General features: G+C 44.0%; 1 pseudogene; it reads left to right on the forward strand.

Moving 5' to 3' along the window:
* Positions 1-3,499: 3,499 nt before the first annotated feature.
* Positions 3,500-3,617, forward strand: LOC126428175 (5S ribosomal RNA; annotated as a pseudogene).
* The last annotated feature ends 1,553 nt before the right edge of the window (positions 3,618-5,170 follow it).

Here is a 5,170-nt window from a genome sequence, read left to right on the forward strand (position 1 = left end):
TGTAATTAGTTCCCAGTGGGATGTCTCTTTCCTAATAACACCCTTTTCTCCTGCCAGAGATATAAGACTTGAACCATTTTGCAGCATTTCCTGTTACACTATAATATTCTAATTTACTTAAAAGGATATTGTGATTTACACAATGCCTTTGACAGATCACAAAATATACCAGTTGCTTGCAATTTTTTGTCTAATGAATGAAGCACATTTTCACTGTAAGTGTAGGTAGGTTTCTCAATATCAGAACGCACTGGCTGCAGACACTGCAAGACAAGCAGATACGGCTTGGACGTATAGTTCTAATGGTTCAAATGGCTCTGAGCACTATGGGACTTAGCTGCTGAGGTCATCAGTCCCGTAGAACTTAGAACTACTTAAACGTAACTAACCTAAGGACATCACACACATCCATGCCCGAGGCAGGATTCGAACCAGCGACCGTAGCGGTCGCGCGGTTCCAGACTGTAGCGCCTAGAACCGCTCGGCCACTCAGGCCGGCGGACGTATAGATCTAAGTGCAGTTCCACTGCCAACATAGTCTTCCCAGTTTAAAAAATACACTATACCAAATCAGAGGTTGGGATATTGTTGTCCATACACCTCGAATTTCTCACTCGAAATGTAGATTTCCCCCCCCCTCCCCCCCTTTTGTACGAGTAATTTTTGAAGACAGAAGAAATCAGAGCATACAGCCGTTTTCAAATCGTTAAAGTATCGTTACTTGTTGTGAAAATCCTGTACGACACTGTGGGATAGGGTATATTTCCTCTAAGTATTCTCTCACCAGGTTAAAAAAAATCTGTTCTTATCAGGTTAATATCCGTTATGTCCTGCATCACAGAAGTAGAATATTAAACTTGTTTTTGGATCATGACAGAGTGCTCTTCCTCTGACACAGGGTTCCTCCTCACATTCGAACTTTTTTAAAGTAACCAAATGCTTCGTCACCTATGAAGTCTCTTAAGGGAGCAGCACGGCGGAATCGTACATGTCAGGTTTATACTACATATCACTTTATAAATTCGGTAATATAATTGAATTTTTTACGATGGTCATCTCTCCATGTGTAGGTGAGAGATTGAAATTTCGTTAAAAGATATCGCCACAACGAAAAAACGCCTAATTACTTCTCCAACTCGCGAATCATATCCGTGATACTCTCGTCCTAATTTCCTCTCGCCTGGCAGCACGTTATTGATATCAAATTGATTGCCTAATGAATTAAATTGATCATGAGAGTCGCCTTGCACGGTCAGTAATTTTTTTTCTGCAGTCGGATTGCACTCGCCATGTAGCTCAAATGGGAATCCCCAGAGGCAAGATAATGTTCTTTTCAAGGAACGATATTAAGATTCGACATTTAATGCTGACTGTAGAAGTTTTCTACTGCCAAAAACATACATTTTGCATAAGGACAACAAAGAGAAGATGCAAGAAATAGCGCTCATATGGAGTTATATGGATAGTCTTTTTTTCCTCTCGCTCTATTTGTGAGTGGAATAGGAAAGGAAATGACTAACAGTGGTACAGGGTATCCTTCGCCACACACCGTAGATGGCTTATGAAGTATGTATACAGGGTGTTACAAAAAGGTACGTCCAAACTTTCAGGAAACATTCCTCACACACAAATAAAGAAAAGATGTTATGTGGACATGTGTCCGGAAACGCTTAATTTCCATGTTAGAGCTCATTTTAGTGTCGTCAGTATGTACTGTACTTCCTCGATTCACCGCCAGTTGGCCCAATTGAAGGAAGGTAATGTTGACTTCGGTGCTTGTGTTGACATGCGACTCATTGCTCTACAGTACTAGCATCAAGCACATCAGTACGTAGCATCAACAGACTAGTGTTCATCACGAACGTGGTTTTGCAGTCAGTGCAATGTTTACAAATGCGGAGTTGGCAGATGCCCATTTGATGTATGGATTAGCACTGGGCAATAGCCGTGGCGCGGTACGTTTGTATCGAGACAGATTTCCAGAGCGAAGGTGTCCCGACAGGAAGACGTTCGAAGCAATTGATCGGCGTCTTAGGGAGCACGGAACATTCCAGCATATGCCTCGCGACTGGGGAAGACCTAGAACGGCGAGGACACCTGCAATGGACGAGGCAATTCTTCGTGCAGTTGACGATAACCCTAATGTCAGCATCATGGAAGTTGCTGCTGTACAAGGTAACGTTGACCACGTCACTGTATGGAGAGTGCTACGGGAGAACCAGTTGTTTCCGTACCATGTACAGCGTATGCATGCACTACCTCCACGGGTACACTTCTGCGAATGGTGCATCCAACAATGTGTCAATCCTCATTTCAGTGCAAATGTTCTCTTTACGGATGAGGCTTCATTCCAACGTGATAAAATTGTAAATTTTCACAATCAACATGTGTCGGCTGACGAGAATCCGCACGCAATTGTGCAATCACGTCATCAACCCAGATTTTCTGTGAACGTTTGGGCAGGCATTGTTGGTGATGTCTTGATTGGGCCCCATGTTCTTCCACCTACGCTCAATGGAGCACGTTATCATGATTTCATACGGGAAACTCTACTGTGCTGCCAGAACATGTGCCTTTACAAGTACTACACAACATGTGGTTCATGAACGATGGAGCTCCTGCACATTTCAGTCGAAGTGTTCGTACGCTTCTCAGCAACAGATTCAGTGACCGATGGATTGGTAAGGGCGGGCCAATTCCATGGCCTTCACGCTCTCCTGACCTCAACCGTCTTCACTTTCATTTATGGGGGCATTTGAAAGCTCTTGTCTACGCAACCCCAGTACCAAATGTAGAGGCTCCTCGTGCTCGTATTGTGGGCGGCTGTGATACAATACGCCATTCTCCAGGGCCGCGTCAGCGCATCAGGGATTCCATGCGACGGAGGGTTGATGCATGTATCCTCGCTAACGGAGGACATTTTGAACATTTCCTGTAACAAAGTGTTTGAAGTCACGCTGGTACGTTCTGTTGCTGTGTGTTTCCATTCCATGATTAATGTGATTTGAAAAGAAGTAATAAAATGAGCTCTAACATGGAAAGTAAGCGTTTCCGGACACATGTCCACATAACATATTTTCTTTCTTTGTGTGTGAGGAATGTTTCCTGAAAGTTTGGCCGTACCCTTTTGTAACACCCTGTATAGATGTAAATGCTGCTGATTGTCTCCTGGTAAAAATCTTCGTATTAGCTGCTAATTTTTTCATTGCAGTTACTTCATGAGACATATGCGAGAGGTTGTAATATGTTTGCCCACAACACTTAGAAGAAGTGGTATCTCACGAATCTTCCAGTCTTCGATGTATAGCATTTGAATCCACCTGATTTCGACAATAAGATATGTCCCCCACCAAGTCACAGACCCCTTCAAATTCTCTCAAAATCCCAACACGTTCCGACGGCACTGTTTCTTTAGTTAGAAGGCTGTCTAGTCATCCACCTGTCACTGACTAGGTGAGAGCTATCACAGTGAGAAAAATAGTACACTAACGTATAGGAAGCCAATGGCCTTGCCACAGTGGTAACACTAGTTCCCATCAGATCACCAAAGTTAAGCGCTGTCGGGCTGGGCTAGCACTTGGATGGGTGACCATCCAGTCTGCCAAGCACTGTTGGCATGAGGGCACTCAGCCCTTGTGAGGCAAACTGAGGAGCTGCTTGATTGAGAAGTAGCGGCTCCAGTCTCGTAAACTGACATACGGCTGGGAGAGTGATGTGCTGACCACATGCCCCTCCATATCCGCATCAAGTGACGCCTTTGGTCTGAGGATGACACGGCGGCCGGTCGGTACCACAGGAGCTTCCAAGTTCTGTTTGGACAGAGGAGAACATATAGGAGAAAATTCACAACCATGCAGAGTATACCTGGGCTGCACAAAGAAATTCAGAAGCATAACACCTACAATTCATTGATATCGAGTTAATGTCTATAAATATCTTGTTGTACATGTCCTGATCTCTTTTGTCGTATTCCTATGATTAATACGCTAGAAATACAACAGTGTAATGGCGTCAGAGTCTTGGTTGACAGCACAGTGTCCCTCTCCCTCTCCCGTTGTTATTTCAGTAAATCCAACGAAGTAAAACAACAAACTACAGGTTTATTACAAATGATTAAAGCGATTTCACAGCTCTACAACAACTTTATTATTTGAGATATTTTCACAATGCTTTGCACACACATACAAAAACTCAAAAAGTTTTTTTAGGCATTCACAAATGTTTGATATGTGCCCCTTTAGTGATTCGGCAGACATCAAGCCGATAATCAAGTTCCTCCCAAACTCGGCGCAGCATGTCCCCATCAATGAGTTCGAAAGCATCGTTGATGCGAGCTCGCAGTAATGGCACGTTTCTTGGTAGAGGAGGTTTAAACACTGAATCTTTCACATAACCGTACAGAAAGAAATCGCATGGGGTTAAGTCGGGAGAGCGTGGAGGCCATGACATGAATTGTTGATCATGATCTCCACACGACCGATCCATCGGTTTCCCAATCTCCTGTTTAAGAAATGCTTCTGCTTTGGCCTTTTCCGTAAGATTTTCCAAACCGTCGGCTGTGGTACGTTTAGCTCCCTGCTTGCTTTATTCGTCGACTTTCGCGGCTACGCGTGAAACTTGCCCGCACGCGTTCAACCGTTTCTTCGCTCACTGCAGGCCGACCCGTTGATTTCCCCTTACAGAGGCATCCAGAAGCTTTAAACTGCGCATACCATCGCCGAATGGAGTTATCAGTTGGTGGATCTTTGTTGAACTTCGTCCTGAAGTGTCGTTGCACTGTTATAACTGACTGATGTGAGTGCATTTCAAGCACGACATACGCTTTCTCGGCTCCTGTCGCCATTTTGTCTCACTGCGCTCTCGAGCGCTCTGGCGGCAGAAACCTGAAGTGCGGCTTCAGCCGAACAAAAATTTATGAGTTTTTCTACGTATCTGTAGTGTGTCGTGACCATATGTCAATGAATGGAGCTACAGTGAATTTATGAAATCGCTTCAATCATTTGTAATAGACCTGTATAAGAACTTCACTAAGTCACATGGTAGAGAACCAGATAAGATTTTACCACGTCTCTCTCTTCCGATATATTGAAAACAAGTACTGTCTGTGTGTTGACATCGAGATTATGTGGTGATCCCATTAAACATACACCTATTGGTCCATTGGAGCCGG

The sequence above is a fragment of the Schistocerca serialis genome, chromosome 1 (genome assembly GCF_023864345.2).
Source record: "Schistocerca serialis cubense isolate TAMUIC-IGC-003099 chromosome 1, iqSchSeri2.2, whole genome shotgun sequence".
Lineage (NCBI taxonomy): Eukaryota > Metazoa > Arthropoda > Insecta > Orthoptera > Acrididae > Schistocerca > Schistocerca serialis.